Below are 18,217 nucleotides of genomic sequence, written 5' to 3' on the forward strand. Positions count from 1 at the left end.
TTGGTAAAAAGGGCAATGGTTTAAGGATGACCACCAACACTGGAACGCTTAGTGCAGTTCCTGGAACTCTTCCAAAACTGGCAAGAAACTGAAGTTTTCTGCTAGAGGAAGTGATCCTATTGTTTTAAAGAGGGAAACCTTCAACCATAAAAGGGAGGTCTCACCCCGCATAAAAGGTAAAACTTCAACCTGAAAAGGGAAGTCTCAACCTGTGATGGTTTAAGGATAACCAACAACTCTGGAATGCTTAATGCAATTCCTTGAACTCTTCCAAAGCTGGCAAGAAGCTGGTGTCTTCTGCTAGAGGAAGTGTTCTCAATTTTGTTCCTGGAATTCTTCCAAAACTAGCAAGAAGCTGAAGTCTTCTGCTAGAGGAAGTGTCCCAGATTGCCAACTGAAGGCATGTTCAGGCATCTTTGTCTCTGGCTACCACTCTGAAACTGGTGTGGTAGGTTGTGGCTCAGGCTCGCTTGATGTGACTTTGAAGCTTGTAGATGACCATCATTTCCCCCCCTGTCAGGTACAAGGTGAGAAGATGGAGAAAACTCAACTGCAAGACTGTTCAATATTCTGGAACAAGTTCTGACATGTGTTTGTAATATCTTCTTGGCTGTTGATGCCCATTGCCAAGAAGCGATCCATCCAAGATGAATCTTTGTTCTTGCAGGATGTTTATTTTTGAAGCATCTGTGTGAAGAATGACTGGTTTTAAGACAGTGCTTACATGGATGAAGATCAAAACAGTGATCTTTCAAATGGCCAACTTGATCACAGTGTTGGCATTTCACGATCTGTTGTTTTTGTTGTTGTTGTTGTTGATGTGGAAGAGGGGCAGAATCTGGAACAGCTGAAGCTGAACTCTCATGAAGAGCAAGTGAACTGTCATGAATGAATCCAGCACTCTGAAACTGAATGGGCTTGGCATAGTCTGGAATATGAAAGGACAAGTCCTTGTCATATCCAAGACCTGTTTTGTGCTTGTTGTGGACAAGCTGTTCCCAAGGTCTGATGATGGGCTTGGGAAGTGCAGACTGAGTTTCTGCATCTGCATATACAACTGCTGATTTATTTGAATGAACTGTAACATTATTAACATGCTGCTGATGGGTGGTTGTCTCAATGTTTTGAACAAAAACAGGTTCAGAATGGTGTCTATTTTGATGTAGCTCTTCTTGCTGTAGCTGTGATTCAAGCTGCAAAAAATCGATCTTTTCCTGTGCATTTTGTAGACATGTCTGAATTTTTGAGAGAGATCCTTTGCTGATTTGTAATGTGTCATCAACAGTAGATAATACCAGAGTTTTAAGGAACTGTAATACTTCACTGGTTCTGGCCATTTTTCTTCAATGTCAAAATCTTTATGCAGCAGTGGAATCAAGGAATCAATGCACTATAATGAGTTTTAAATACAATGCCACAATTGGGGCAGCAGCAACTGCAAACTTATTTAAAATAGCAGCTTCAACGTACTTCAAGCAGCATCATAACGTATTCAGGCAGCTTTAATGACAGTTTTTGATGCATTCAATACAGCTCCAGGTCAACACACAAATAAATCAATGAGCGATATACAAAATGGGCAGAGAAAAACTGATTTCTTTCTCTGCAATACTTACTGAACTTGTGGTAACTTAGAAGAAGAGCATCGATATTATACTACACAGAGAAGCTTTTCAAAATATCAAATCTGAAAGTCTGTCCGCAGTACCGTTGCAGATAGAAACATGAACTTTTTCATTCCCTTGGACTTGAATAATAAAATGCCAAATGTTGTAGAAGTGTTAATCAATAGTGGAAGATAAATCAAGACATTCAACTTTGCTTTTGCATAGATTGTTTTCCAGCAGCATAACTAAAATCCAGAAGAAATATATGTTTCCATATGTGGCTATACCAAAACTTCAGCTAGAGATAAATCACTTCGTGACTTCCTTCTCTCCAAAGTCTCCATGCAGAAACCTGAACCAGTTTATGTATAAGCTCAATGTCTAAAATTGTCAATGCACAGGCCCGAAGACACCAAGAGTAATGAAGACACTCAATGACATATAGCTACACACCCAATCTCTTATACAGCCAACAAAGCTGGCTATAAATGAACAACTTAGCAAAGAATCCCCAGTTTCTATTAGACTCAAAACAGGGAATATCCTACAGTTCAAACAAAACAAAAAACTTCTCCCAACTCATTTTGGCTAAAGCCATGCGCATCATTATTACTATCGGATGCACACCAAATTTCACGACTCGACCGAATTAAAACCCCAGTTCGCTCAGAAATTTTCGTGGGTTTTATTCTGAATCTGCCAATCGATTATGAATCGCCAAAACCTTCTCAAAGTTCTTCCCTTCGAAGAAATTTGAACTTCAACTAAGGAACTAATGAAAGCATACAAACTTCGCTATGATGAGGCACACCAGCGAGCTAGTCCTACTCAAGCAGTTAAGGCAAAAAGCCTGTGGAACAGTCCTTTTTCAAGGTTGAAAAGACCTCCAGACTGGATGAAAGGGCTACTGGATTCTTCTCTTCTTAGATCTGTCAATAAACTTCGAGAGTTCTGGCAAAACCACAGGAATGCTCTTGTCATTGATGAAGTTAATCAGGAACGCATTGCAATAATGACAGACCTATTCTCAACTGCTGGAATATATTGCTGGGAGTCGGAATTTTTGAGGTGGGCTTCTTCTATAAATATGGTGGCTTATTGTGGTAATAGAGAGTCAAGAGACATTATCCGGAAGCTTGAATTTTCAGAAGAAAGTGGATGTGTGTTGGTTCAGATTGTCTTATCAACCTCTGATGTTGTCACCGCGGATCTGGACTCTTTGATATGCCTTGATTGGGAAGCAGTGATTGTAGATGAAGGGCAACGCCTTAAACTTTCAAAAGTTTTCCAGCATCTGGAGCAACTATCTGCTGATTTTCGACTTGTGCTTTTCCATGAGCAGTTGAAGGATAATGCTCCTGACGTTTCTCACACTCGCTGCTCAAACACATTCACGGCTTCAACTATTCAACGTATTCACTTCTGATGCAAGGAAAATATCATCTCAAAACACCAGAAGAACACTGCAAAGCTTGCTGCTCAACCATTTTAGACGCTGAGAAGGAATTTCCATATGTGCAGTGTGTACAATTCACAGGAACTCCGCCCCAAATACAATCTAAGATTCACAAATAGACAACCGAACAACTGCCACATGCATACTCAGTTGTATGCAATATATCTGCAATTTTCAACCCTCCTGTACAAGTTCTCGTGTATGAGGGCTCATTTCACCTCAAACACACCGTAGACACTGCACGGTATACCAAATCTTTGTGGCCCAAAAGTCGATAATATGATACATGACCAGCTAGAAAGGTGCCCGAAGCCGAAGGAGTTTCCACGATGTGCGATGTGTACAATCATTCACAGTAATTCCGGACCCTAAATACAATCGATACCAGGCGTTAACTATGTCAGGCGTTATGGGAGAGTATCAAGGGTATATTTTTCTGCATTAACGCATATGCTTCTCAGGTGCAGAAAGGCGGAGAATTTGTCAGAAGCCGAGTAACCAAATCCGAGAGCAAAACGTCCGCAGCCTCCGGAATCTCAAAGGTTGCTCTTGCCAGCGTTCTAATATCGTGTATTATGTTGACGGGCATCCATGAATTTCCTTTGCGTATTCTTTCCCTGGGCTTGCAGAGGAAATCAGTTTGCGCTTATTGCTGCACTTCTTTAGATTTGAAAATGTGGACGTTTATTGTTCGAGATGTAAGCCTGATCATCCAGATGTCAACGACCCCAGGGCTATTTCTGGATGTGGAGAGCCGTTATTGAATTACCAACGAAATTACAGTAGGACTGGGTTCGGACGGTGTTACTTCGCCATTCTTAGACAAAACTCCAAAGAAACAGCAGCTAGCTCGGATGAAGACTGGTAGGCTATAGCGGATCAGACTACTGTGCCTCAATGAGCGTTGGGTCCAACGCATCTCTGGGCAGCGACAGAGGTGGTGCAGTGCACCATCATTTCAGTTTTAATGCTCTGCTCATTCAAAACGATGATACGAGCTACGTCCTCCACAATTCTTTGTCAGGCAGCGTTCAACAAATCATCAATGCTTGCACTGATACACTTTGCTGGAGCTGTATGGCCGTCCAAAACCGCTACACACTGATTCAAATGAGAAATTATCTAGAATGCAGGTAATGTCAGATGCAGGTCTGATAAATGGAATATGACAGACCCCACACACTGTAACACAAGCGTCCACGGTTCAAACGTATGCGAGGTTTTAAGCAACAGCAGTTTCAAGGGAATATGGCAGACAGAATTCGAATTTAACTGATGGACATCATTCCGAGAATATGAAACGTTTATGATCAGAGAAGCGCAGGAATCATAAATAGAATATGTCAGGGCAGCGCAAGTGTGGATAATCAATGGAGGCCAGCATTATTCAAGGCAGCTTAGTCCAGTTGCTAAACCGTGAGAAAACTACACAGACCACACATCATGGCTCTGATACCATGTTAAACACACATGGAAAACATAGAATAGGAAAAATAAATCAATGAGTACATTTTTTTATTAACAGGAGATATACATTTATAGTACAATACTTGACTCTTGGGTTTCAGATCCCAAGGTCTCTTGGACTGCTTTTGTCCATTCGACTTCCACACTAACCCATTTAGGATTAGGTGTCCAACACATCATGAGTTGGCCCGTCTTTTTGTGCTGCACTTACATGGAGATCAAGCTATCTTAGTCGGTGTCACCTTCACACTTACACCAGAATCTGTCTCATTAGCAACCGGCATACCTAACATTGGAGAACCATGGAACAAGAAGCAGAAGATTGACCGGCAGCAGTATGAGCCATACATTAAAACCGATTTCTTGAGGCAGCTCAAGAGAGTGTTCCCATTCCGATATCTGAAATATGAATATGCTCCACTAATGAAATTGATCATGAAATATTGCAGCTGTGAGGGACGGTTATCTCGTCTATATGCTTATCACATCAGGTTGCTCATGCATTTCACCAGGGTATGGGTGATGAACATTCCGTATTTCATTTGCCGGAACATAGAGAGGATGACCACCCTTGTGCAGCATAAAACCCCTCAGCAGTAGCTTAACAGTGTTTATCATTTTGCTCTTATTAAGATTTTGGTGGTTCATTAGCTTGGATTACAAGGCATCACTTGGGATGATTTCATCTCTCGTGACTTCTTCAGAGCTTCGCAGGGATTATCAGAAGTTAAGCATGAAGGTGGACCTTCTCATTAGTATGAGCGCCATGAGACTGCTAGTGTGCTGGTATTCATCACATATCAGAGAGGCACTAGACATTTTTTTGCAGCAGCAAAGCGAGTGTTATCTCCACCTGGGTGGAAGGGGCCTCGTTTCAGACATCAGCACCACAGGTACAGGACAAAGGCAAGAGGCCGATGCAGGATGAGGGGCCATCAGGTGAACGAGAGATTGACTTCATTCTCCTTCATGATGATGATACAAATACGGGTCAACAAAGTGCACAGCTTAGAGAGATCATCCAGGAGCAACAAACAGAGATCCAAGCCTTATCCATTGACTTGGAAAGAGCTAAGTGGAATATGAAATACTTGGAGCAGAGGAACAAATAGCTTGAGGATCAGCAAGCAATCATGGAGTTACATAACATCCGCGAGCATCGCCAAGCTGTACAAAGGAGAAGAATTGAGCTCACGTCATTGGAGCAAGAGATTAATGATGATCGGGAGTCTTGGCTTGAGAGAGTCAACATTCACTTGGAAGGACTGCTAGACAAGGCTGATAAGGACCTTGCATTGCTGAGACACATGGCTTTTCACTATATGGCACGGAACAAGGTCTGCAAGGCACGAATCAGGAATTTAAAGGCAAAACTAAAGAAGGCAATAAGGAAACAAAAGAGGAAAAGGGAGCTTAATCAACTTCAGATATTGGCCGAAGCCTCTTTAGCCAAGCATGATACTTAGTGAAGAAGCTCTAGCCCAAATTCCAAGAAATTTGGAGCAATTTTTGACATCTTGAAATTTTTGCACTAAAAAACAGGGCTTTTCTCCTTGTGCGTCGCGCCACGTGGCGCACGCTTTTCCTAGAGAGCTCCAAATTGCAAAAAGTTTACATTTTTGGATTTGGCATGAAAAATCATGACTTCTAGTGCGTGGCCAAGAAGTTTGGGCAAGTTTTGAGTTCTCAGGAGGTCAAAAACACTCAAAAAATGACCTCACTGCCCATATTTTGACACACAGGAAACAGTCCTGGGAGATTGAAGTTTTGGAGGGGCAAATGAGCATTAAATTTAGAAATTACACTTGGGTTGGAAAGTAGACAGGTAGGGATTTCTAACAGGGACACTTGGGCTCAATTTTGACTTCATAAAGTGCCTCAAACTCAGCCTCAAAGTGGCACGATGAATAGAGAAATTGACGCAGCGCACAGAGGATTTTTGCTCAATTTTTCACCTTCCAGTTCAGAAATTCGGCTAGTTTGACTAGTTTTTCTTTTTGATGTAATTTTTTATCTATCTTGATGTAATTGGATAAACATGATGTAATTTTGGCACTTATTTACTTGTTTTAGAGGATTCGTTCACTAAAAAGTGAAAATTTAATGAATGAATCAGTTTCCTACCTTATAGAGGCAAGTTGTTTTGATTACCTAGATTTTAGTGCTTCGTTTAGAATTGGTTGAAACAGATCCTAGAATGATGAGCTCGACCCATAGAGGCAAGGGGATGGGTTGGGCTAGTCTATATCATGTAATTCCTAAGTCATTTTCAGGGTTTGACACTAGGGATTCCTTTGGCATATCATTGTACATTCTATCTCTGCATTTTTGGCTAAGGAAAGACTAGGGTTTTGCAGCACTGTTTAGGATCCATGTGGCTTTATGTTTTGATGGTTTTCTTCTCTAAGTAATTGTAAGTTCATTAGTGTTATGTGTATCATTTCCGGTCTCTTCTTCTGAATTTGAACAAATGAGTGATTAAGGTGGAATCCATTAACTGTTGTGCTCTGCCTTTGAATTTGTTTAAATTTCCACGTTTTCATCTGTTTACGGAGAATTCTTGAGACTCTCTTGCTCTCCTTAACTCCTCACCAGTCTGATCTAGCCATTCACTCACTTTAAAGAATAAAAATGATTTCCTTCCTTGCCCCAATCATAACTCTGTAAAAACGGTGCCTCATCCCCGGACCCAAAATTGCCTGTCCCTTTTCTCAAACAAAACCCCCAAAAACTCAAATCAAATCCTTTGCAGTTCATACCTAGCATAAAGTTAGTTTGTTATTCAATCATCTCAAGCCCCATTGATTATCGTTCGCTGAGATCGACCCGGAGAGGGCCCTCTCCTATCCTCGTAGGGCTAGCTACGAGGTTGAGCGTGGTTTGATGTGGACCTAGAACCTTGCATTTTCAACCTGAGGCAAATCTAGGCTCTAACATAGTGGTGACTCCACTGGGGAGAAAATGGTTTGCTTGTTGATGTCATTTGTTTTATAAGCTACAGACAGAGCCTGAAGTTATGCCAGGAAGCCTTCGGAACGCTTTTCCTTTGCATTAGCGCAAGTAAATAAACGTTGCTTCAGTCAATCTCCGATCTAGCTTGTAATCGTGACACTCGACCTGTAAATCGCCCTAGTACCTTTGAGAATTCTAAGCTTTTGGGTGATAAGTTTAGAATTTGAAAGGCTGAACAAGTTGTTTATGTTCCCTTGATTTCTTGAAAATAACACATTGGATTCAAAGAGATATACCAGAGCTAATCCAGATCCACATCGTCCCCTTTTTTACGAAAATCCCAATATGATTTCAAGAATTGTTCGTCAAGAGAGCTCTGTCACTCTCGTGTTTAAATCTCGTTCATGTCCTGCAATTTTTAAGTATCTTGAAGAGCTTGATTTTGATGAAAAGTTTGAATTGTCATTTTTTAAAACCAAATCCGAAAATGCCCAATGTGTCGCATCGCACCTATGCGCCGCGCCTACTCCCAATGCGCCGCGCAGACTTGTAAACAGAGTCTTGGTTTTCCATCTATTGTAATCCTTAAACCAGTTTCGAATTGCAGTTAATGTGCCCGGAAAGTGCTTCTCAACGTTGTTGACATCATTGACAAGTGGCGCCCTTGGATCATCAACAGAAATAGCAACAATTTTCCAATCCAATACACCTTCATCAACCATTGCTAAAGTAGCTAATGGCTTCACTTTGGGTACTCTTCCAATTTTAGCCTGCCTTTCCCCAATCTTCACTACATTAACTGGATCATTGTCATCAAATGCTCCTTTAACTTTTGCATTTGCAAGAGATGAATCTTCCCATGTTCGTGGAAGCAATCCATAGTTCCAATTCTTGTTATATGGGTAATATCAAAGTTTTCCCTTTTTATAATAAAATGTTTCTTCAGTTGCAACTTCTATTTTTGCACCTGTTTCCTTTGGTATTTTAGCCACAAAATTGATAACCCCTTCTCCTAATTGCAATGAAATATCATGCCAAGGTGATATCTTCTTCCCAGTGTTCTCAAAAGAAGAAAACTCTGTAATCTAGAGTTTGTGGCTTATTTTGTCAACTCTGCTTTGGGCATTTTATATCATCGTTTTTTTGATTAACCGAATGATGTATTTCTGTTTGTCTCATAGGGTATAGAGCTATTGAAACCGAAATAGGGCTACCATTGAAGAGCTGTAGAACTTGAAACATTTTGACATATTTATTACAAAAACACATTTGATGATTTCTTCTTCAAAACCAGTCTTTTGAAGAAGAATCACTCTCGAGCATTATGGATGATGAAATTTTACAATGGAAACTGATTTGGAACCTCTTATGTGGGTGCTAGTATTATTTGGAAATTTGAAAACTAAATCGACAAAACCCAAAAACTCTAAAAGACTCTTTGCTGACAAAACAACCATCCATGACTATGAATGACTAAAACATTGACTTCGATGAGTTTTGATGAAATTTAATGGTTAAACACAAACCAGCAGGTACATGACATGAGGGAAAAGAAAGACAAGACCCTTCCGATAGATAATCTATGCTTTCTAATGAAATGCAACCAGACTTGGAATGGATGAGACACCTAAAGATGAAATGTAAAAAGAGTTTTTGATCTCTGACGGAGGGCTGAACAGACCAACTCTAACATTGGCTCCAATGGGGATGGTAGCTCCTTGGAGGTGCCAAGAACTGCAGATCTCTGGAAGAGCTAGACAGTGCCTTCGTCCATTAGGCTATGGAGTCATTATTTTGATAAACAACACAAGACTTTGACTCAAACTAACTCAACTTTAAACTGAAATGACTACTGAAATGACTGAAAAAACTTGACTTTAACAAACTAACTCAAAATGACTAGGACCTGAACTTAAAACTTAAAGCTTGATGGTAGTACATGACCACCTGTGTTTCTTACAAGACAATATACCATCAAACTATATCAAAATGCCAATGTAACCAATCACGCAGATGTCTTCTTGATTGATTCTCCTGATCAGATCTTTTGGTTAACAATAGATACTAGTAACTGGGCATCCAAAAACACAGTTGACCATGATCTCCTTCATCACTGAATACTGCAATAATCACCGTCACTGCTGACTGCAATAGATTTTCTAGAGGATCTTGAAAAACATGAAGTTTGTCCTCCTGCTAAAAGAGAAAGGTGTCTTTCTCCTTTTCTTCTGATTTTCCTTCATAATGTACTTCAGTATGAGTATGTTCTTGATCCTCAAAAAATTATGAACACGTAGATGAGTAGATTTCCTCTTCAAAAAACATTTCAGAACATGAGACATATGAAGAATCATTTGAAAGGGAATCCTGAATGGTTTGATCTTCTGTAGTCTGAATATATTGTAGGCCATCTTCATATTCTATGACAACCAGATTCACATTACATCCATCAATCATGAGAAAAGAAACTTCAAATGATTTGTGCAACCCAATAATATCATTTATATCATCTACCACAAATTCATCCAAAGAAACTTTTTCACTGACTTGAACAAAATTCTCACCTTGTTGTTCATGAATTGACTGAATTAGCTCTTTATGAAGGATGTGTTCTAATGACATGAAAACATTTGGATCCATAACTCTGCCTTCTTCATTCCAGATGATTTCAATAGCAGAGTTCTCCTCCGTGGGATTCAGTATAAGGTATTCTTGGTCTTCACAATCTGAAATGGCTGACCTAACTTTATCACATTCTGAAATGGAAACTTGACTTCCCTGCATGTTGTCTTCTTCTATGGACAGATCTGAAATGACACTGTCTCTTTCATCACTTTCAGCAATATGGACATCTGCAACCTGTTGATCTATAACGCTGCTGACAGGACTGTCATCCTTTTCAGAAGAGGAAGAAGTTCCACCATCACCTTCTTGACCATGTGCACACTACAGATCTACGTTAACTGGAGCTGTAACATGACCATTCAATAGTTGATTTATCTCATCTTCAGACAGAGGAGATAATACTTTTTGTTTTCTTTTGCTCAAATAGTGATTGTCTTTATTAATTTCAATTGAAGGTGTATACAAATTTTCCTCATACAACTGATCCATTTCATGTAATTCCTGTTGACTGTCAAAATGCAAAATTCCTTCATCTTGATCTTGCTACAGATTTTCCTGATCATCTTGATAAGTATCACTCTCTTTATGCTGTTGAAATGGATTTTCGTACAGGGCTTCCATGATCTCATCATCCATGAAATTATCATCTTCATAAAATTTCTCAAGATTTTAAATAAAACTATGAACATGGATACAACAGTCCTGAACTAAAGCTAGGGATGGATATGATTCTTTATACCTTTCAAAGAATATTGCATGAAAATATTTTAAACAATAAATAGACGCCGGTGGCAAACTTTCATACCAAGATCAGGCTTCGTCTTCCAGAGTAGCCATAACTAGTTTCATCAAACAGTCTTCAGGAAAAGTGATCTTTAATTTATGAAATTTCACCATATGAAGAGCAGCGTCATTACCTTCCACATTTCTTAACATAGGAAAATTCTTTGACCAATCTACATTGGGCATTTTATTTGGAAAACCTGGGATGTGATCTCGGCTCATGGGAGCGTATCTTCTTGCAACCCGATCCATCTTGAAAACCTTAAAGCTACTAATCTTCTTGCAGTGGAGTCACCATGAAGCATTGATTTCTGGATTTTTCAGTGAATGAAGTTGCCAGGTGAATGATTTCAGCCTTCTTATGTCTGATCGTTGCCCACCATCAACCATCAGATCTGAACTTGATACATGTTACTGGGGAAAATTGCAAGTCAAGTGTCATGATTACAAGCTAGACCGGAGATTGACTGAAGCAGCGTTCATCTACTTCTGCTAATGCAAAGCAAGAGTGTTTTGAAGGCTACCTAGCATAACTTTAGACTCCGTTTGTAGCTTATAAAACCAATGGAATCAACACGCAAACCATTTTCTTCCCCAGTATGGTCGCCACTATGTTAGTGCCGAGATTTGCCTCAAGCTGAAAAGACAAGGTTCTAGGTCCACATGAAACCACGCTCAGCCTCGTAGCTAGCCCTACGAGGACAGGAGAGGGCTCTCTCTGGGTCACACTTAGTAAAAATGCACAATAGGATCTGAGGTGACTCAAGATGAATACTGATTTTAGGCTAGTAAATAGATATGAAAGAGAGGTAATTGATTTGAATGACTGAAATTCTGGGCTGTATGGGACCAAAGGATAGCAGGAGCTGAGAAATTAAATCAAAAACACAGATTATTTCGTGAGGCAAGATAGGCATGAGGTTTAGCAATCAAACTGAAATAATATGGAGTGGACAGACTGTTTAGAAGCTGAAAAGGGCATATATAATGAATCCTTTTCAGACAGAAGAAGACACACAGAGGGTGAATGTTTTTCCCAGGCAGAGCAATAACTGGATTCTACCTTTCTTACTTAAAAACATTCAGCTGGAAACGATTATGAATGAACTGTAAACATAACAAGATACTCATGAAACAGTAAGAAGAACATATGCTAGACTCATACCACTTGAATCTCATGAATCAGAGCTGCATCATTTCATTAATTCTCTAGAAAACTGTATAGTGAAAGCGCTGGGTTTTTCCTCCCACTTCTCCCAGAAATTCCAACCCTTTACAAATGCTTTACAATACAATAAATAGACTCTGCTATGAGAAAACAAATCGACAAAAGACAAGGGTTTGGTTCAACTGGACTAATAAAGATAGAAAAGAGAACAATGTTCCCCTTGAAATTCTCTCATGACCAACTAAATGACCAAATCTGGAGCGTAGACCCTTTGAAATGCAATTGAAGTCATAAATAGGAAATCAAATCATATTTCTCTGCCCTGGTGGATGTCTTTGTTTTAAATTTAGGCGTGCTTTCCTATTTTACATTTTCCATTTGAATAAAAACTTAATTTTTAAATGAAAATGGCTTTTATAGTCCATCCTTCTTGTCATTGGATAATATTTGACCTGTTTAACAAACTTTTCTAATTTTGACACACTACCATACTCTCGAATTCCTTGTAACTCAGCAGTTTCCATACAACTGGCAACCTCCTTACTATGAGCATCTGCTTGCACATTACTCAAAGATATGCATGGGTCGCAACCCTCTTCTGCTCTTGAAGTTTCGCATCATTTTGTCAGTCTGTTTACTGCTGTGGCAACAATCAATGTTTTCCTGAGGCTGCTGATCCAGAACATCGCGATCAAGAAATGCTTCACTGATACTTGCTCTCGTAGTAATGTCTATATGAGTGATGTTTCAATTTCCTTCAGCTTCTCCCTCAAGCAAACGAGACACCTGTTTCTTATAAGAGGCTTGTGAATACTGTGTAAGACTTTCTGCAAGGTTAATCATCTCCTGACCGATATCTCGCACTCTCTTCGAAATCTATTGCATATCATGAATCAAGGTACAAAGATCTGCAAAGTTTCCTGCTTTAGTAATATCCTGGAACTCATTTTAACAACGTTCAGTGATCACTTCAGAAGGTGGAATTGCTTTCTGACCAGAAGTCTTTCTTCCAGACTCATTTTCAAGGATTCCTTCAGCTGTCATGCCTGTTTGAATAAAAACCAAATTTTTTTAACACAAATACCTTTGACCGAAGCCTTAGCCTTTAGTGAAGGAAAAATACAACAATTTTTTTTTTGTCAACAGTTCTTTGCTTTCAACTGTTTGTGAGATACTTGGTGACCAAAGCGCCCACTAGCGACATGAATTGGATTGCATAAGAGTGCCAACATTTCATCTGTGCAGTCGCAGTTCTTATAATGATCCCAATTCATGGTCCCATCTAAATAATATCGCTTTCAATGCCAGTGATCCATATCCATTTGCTTTCATCAATAAACTTACTGAGATTCCCGACATTCTCCGCACCAAACATCGATCAATGGAAACTTAAGATGATTTGATTTACTTAGAGCAGAGGGGTCACGAAATTTTGAATTTAGTTAAGGTAATGAGAAAATTTGCCTGTGGACTCTGTGCGCCACGTCGATTTTTTGCGTAACGCCAGAGGAAAAATACACTATGCGAAAATGCCCAATGCGTCACATCGCGCCTACTCATCGCACCTGCTCCCAATGCGCCGTGCAGACTTGTAAACAGAGTCTTGGTTTTCCATCTGTTGTAATCCCTAAACCAGTTTCAAATTGCAGTTAATGTGCCCGGAAAGTGCTTCTCAACGTTGTTGACATCATTGACAAGTGGTGCCCTTGGATCATCAACAGAAATAGCAACAATTTTCCAATCCAATACACCTTCATCAACCATTGCTAAAGCAGCTAATGGCTTCACTTTGGGTACTCTTCCAATTTTAGCCTGCCTTTCCCCAATCTTCACTACATTAACTGGATCATTGTCATCAAATGCTCCTTTAACTTTTGCATTTGAAAGAGATGAATCTTCCCATGTTCGTGGAAGCAATCCATAGTTCCAATTCATGTTATATGGGTAATATCGAAGTTTGCCCTTTTTATAATAAAATGTATCTTCAATTGTAACTTCTATTTTTGCACCTATTTCCTTTGGTATGTTAGCCACAAAATTGATAACTCCATCTCCTAATTGTAATGAAATATCATGCCAAGGTGATATCTTCTTCCCAGTGTTCTCAAAAGAAGAAAACTCTGTAATCCAAAGTTTGTGGCTTATTCTCTCAACTCTACTTTAGGCATTTTATATCATCGTTTTTCTGATTAACTGAATGATGGATTTCCGTTTGTCTTATAGGGTATAGAGTTGCTGAAACCGAAACATGGCTACCATTGAAGAGCTATAGAACTTGAAAAATTTTGACATATTTATTACAAAAACACATTTGATGATTTCTTCTTCAAAACCAGGGTTTTGAAGAAGAATCACTCTCGAGCATTATGGATGATGAAATTTTACAATGGAAACTAATTTGGAACCTCTTATGCAGGTGCTGGTATTATTTGGAAATTTGAAAACTAAATCGACAAAACCCAAAAACTCTAAAAGACTCTTTGCTGACCAAACAACCATCCATGACTATGAATGACTGAAACATTGACTTCGATGAGTTTTGATGAACTTTAATGGTCAGACACACACCAACAGGTACATGACATGAGGGAAAAGAAAGACAAGACCCTTCCGACAGATAATCTATGCTTTCTAACAGAATGCAACCAGACTTGGAATGGATGAGACACCTAAAGATGAAATGTAAAAAGAGTTTTTGATCTCTAACGGAGGGCTGAACAGACCGACTCTAACATTAGGGATTTCTTTGGCATATTGTTCTACCATTGGCACTTTTTCTATTTTAATACAACTCTATTTTTGAATTTCCTTTTTTATTTTTTTGACTGAAACAATGAAATTCTTGGCAATTTTTTGCTTTGGCATGTTGGTCTATTCAACCCTTCGTCAGAGATCAAAAAATCTTTTTACATTTCATCTTTAGGTGTCTCATCCATTCCAAGTCCAGTTGCATTCCGTTAGAAAGCATAGATTATCTGTCGGAAGGGTCTTGTCTTTCTTTTCCCTCATGTCATGTAACTGCTGGTGTGTGTTTAACCATTAAAGTTCATCAAAACTCATCGAAGTCAATGTTTTAGTCATTCATAGTCATGGATGGTTGTTTGGTCAGCGAAGAGTCTTTTAGAGTTTTTGGGTTTTGTCGATTTAGTTTTCAAAATTCTAAATAATACCAGCACCCGCATAAGAGGTTCCAAATCAGTTTCCATTGTAAAATTTCATCATCCATAATGCTCGAGAGTGATTCTTCTTCAAAACCCTGGTTTTGAAGAAGAAATCATCAAATGTGTTTTTGTAATAAATATGTCAAAATGTTTCAAGTTCTACAACTCTTCAATGGTAGCCCTGTTTCGGTTTCAGCAGCTCTATACCCTGTAAGACAAACAGAAATCCATCATTCAGTTAATCAGAAAAACGATGATATAAAATGCCCAAAGCAGAGTTGAGAGAATAAGCCACAAACTCTGGATTATAGAGTTTTCTTCTTTTGAGAACACTGGGAAGAAGATATCACCTTGGCATGATATTTCATTGCAATTAGGAGATGGGGTTATCAATTTTGTGGCTAAAATACCAAAGGAAACAGGTGCAAAAATAGAAGTTGCAACTGAAGATACGTTTTATTATAAAAAGGGAAAACTTCGATATTACCCATATAACAAGAATTGGAACTATGGATTGCTTCCACGAACATGGGAAGATTCATCTCTTGCAAATGCAAAAGTTAAACGAGCATTTGATGACAATGATCCAGTTAATGTAGTGAAGATTGGGGAAAGGCAGGCTAAAATTGGAAGAGTACCCAAAGTGAAGCCATTAGCTGCTTTAGTAATGGTTGATGAAGGTGTATTGGATTGGAAAATTGTTACTACTTTTGTTGATGATCCAAGGCCGCAACTTGTCAATGATGTCAACAACATTGAGAAGCACTTTCCAGGCACATTAACTGCAATTCGAAACTGGTTTAGGGATTACAACAGATGGAAAACCAAGACTCTGTTTACAAGTCTGTACGGTGCATTGGGAGTAGGCACAGCACATAGGTGCGATGCGACGCATTGGACATTTTCCCATAGTGTATTTTTCCTCTGGTGTGATGCACAGAATCGACACAGCGCACTGGAGGTGCACGCGGCACACAGAGTCCACAGGCATATTTTCTCATTACCTTAACAAAATTCCAAATTTTGTGACCCCTCTACTCTAAGTAAATCAAATCATCTTAAGTTTCCATTGATCTATGTTTGGTGTGGAGAATGTCGGGAATCTCAGTAAGTTTATTGATGAAAGCAAATGGTTATGGATCACTAGCATTGAAAGAAATATTATTTAGATTTGACCGTGAATTGGGATCATTATAAGAACTGTGACTGCATAGATGAAATGTTGGCACTCTTATGCAATCCAATTCATGTCGCTGGTGGGCGCTTTGGTCACCAAGTATCTTACAAACTGTTGAAAGCGGAGAACTGTTGACAAACAAATTTTTGTTGTATTTTTCCTTCACTAAAGGCTAAGGCTTCGGTCAAAGGCATTTATGTTAAAAAAAAATTGGTTTTTATTCAAACAGGCAAGACAGATGAACGAATCCTTGAAAATGAGTCTGGAAGAAAGACTTCTGGTCAGAAAGCAATTCCACCTTCTGAAGTGATCACGGAACATTGTTAAAATGAGTTCCAGGATATTACTAAAGTAGGAAACTTTGCAAATCTTTTTACCTTGATTCATGATATCCAATATATTTGGAAGAGAGTGTGAGATATCAGTCAGGAGATGATTAACCTTGCAGAAAGTCTTACACAGTATTCACAAGCCTCTTATAAGAAATAGGTGTCTCGTTTGCTTGAGGGAGAAGCTGAAGGAAATTGCAACATCACTCATATAGACATTACTATGAGAGCAAGTATCAGTGAAGAATTTCTTGATTGCAATGTTCTGGATCAACAGCCTCAAGAAAACATTGATTGTTGCCACAACAGTAAACAGACTGACAAAATGATGCAAAACTTCAAGAGTAGAAGAGGGATGCAACGCATGCATATCTTTGAGTAATGTGCAAGCAGATGCTCATAGTAAGGAGGTTGCCAGTTGTATGGAAACTGGTGAGTTACAAGGAATTTGGGAGTATGGTAGTGTGTCAAAATTAGAAAAGTTTGTTGAACAGGTCAAATATTATCCAATGACAAGAAGGATGGACTATAGAAGCCATTTTCATTTAAAAATTAAGTTTTTATTCAAATGGCAAATGTAAAATAGGAAAGAACGCCTAAATTTAAAACAAAGACATCCACTAGGGCAGAGAAATAGGATTCGATTTCCTATTTATGACTTCAATTGCATTTCAAAGGGTCTACGCTCCAGATTTGGTCTTTTAGTTGGTCATCAGAGAATTTCAAGGGGAATGCTGTTCTCTTTTCTATCTTTATCAGTCCAGTTGAAACAAACCCTTGTTTTTGGTTGATTTGTTTTCTCATAGCAGAGTCTATTTATTGTATTGTAAAGAATTTGTAACGGGTTGGAATTTCTGGGAGAAGTGGGACGAAAAACCCAACGCTTTCACTATACAGTTTGCTAGAGAATTAATGAAATGATGCAGCTCTTATTCATGAGATTCAAATGGTGTGAGTCTAGCATATGTTCTTCTTACTGTTTCATGAGTATCTTGTTATGTTTACAGTTCATTCATAATCATTTCCAGCTGAATGTTTTTAAGTAAGAAAGGTAGAATCCAGTTATTGCTCTCCCTAGGAAAAACGTTCACCCTCTATGTGTCTTCTTCTATCTAAAAATGATTCATTATATATGCCCTTTTCAGCTTCTAAACAATCTGTCCACTCCATATTATTTCATTTTGATTGCTAAACCTCATGCCTATCTTGCCTCATGAAATAATCTGTGTTTTTGATTTAATTTCTCAGCTCCTGTTGTCCTTTAGTCCCATACAGCCCAGAATTTTAGTCATTCAAATCAATTAACTCTCTTTCATATCTATTTACTAGCCTAAAATCAGTATTCATCTTGAGTCATCTCAGATCCTATTGTGTATTTTTATTGAGCGTGACCCGGAGAGAGCCCTCTCCTATCCTCATAGGGCTAGCTACGAGGCTGAGCGTGGTTTGATGTGGACCTAGAACCTTGTATTTTCAGCCTGAGGCAAATCTA

General features: G+C 38.9%; 3 pseudogenes; 1 reads left to right on the forward strand and 2 right to left on the reverse strand.

The window, feature by feature from the left end:
- Positions 1 to 3,520: 3,520 nt before the first annotated feature.
- On the reverse strand, positions 3,521 to 8,724 carry LOC149235628 (soluble inorganic pyrophosphatase 6, chloroplastic pseudogene; annotated as a pseudogene).
- Positions 8,725 to 13,006: 4,282 nt separating this feature from the next.
- LOC149235629 (soluble inorganic pyrophosphatase 6, chloroplastic pseudogene) lies at positions 13,007 to 15,264 on the reverse strand (annotated as a pseudogene).
- Positions 15,265 to 15,366: 102 nt separating this feature from the next.
- LOC149235630 (soluble inorganic pyrophosphatase 6, chloroplastic pseudogene) lies at positions 15,367 to 16,723 on the forward strand (annotated as a pseudogene).
- Positions 16,724 to 18,217: the final 1,494 nt, after the last annotated feature.

This window comes from Pinus tabuliformis, chromosome 8 (assembly GCF_031772625.1).
Source record: "Pinus tabuliformis cultivar Carrire ecotype Pingquan chromosome 8, CPIR1, whole genome shotgun sequence".
NCBI classification, from domain to species: domain Eukaryota; kingdom Viridiplantae; phylum Streptophyta; class Pinopsida; order Pinales; family Pinaceae; genus Pinus; species Pinus tabuliformis.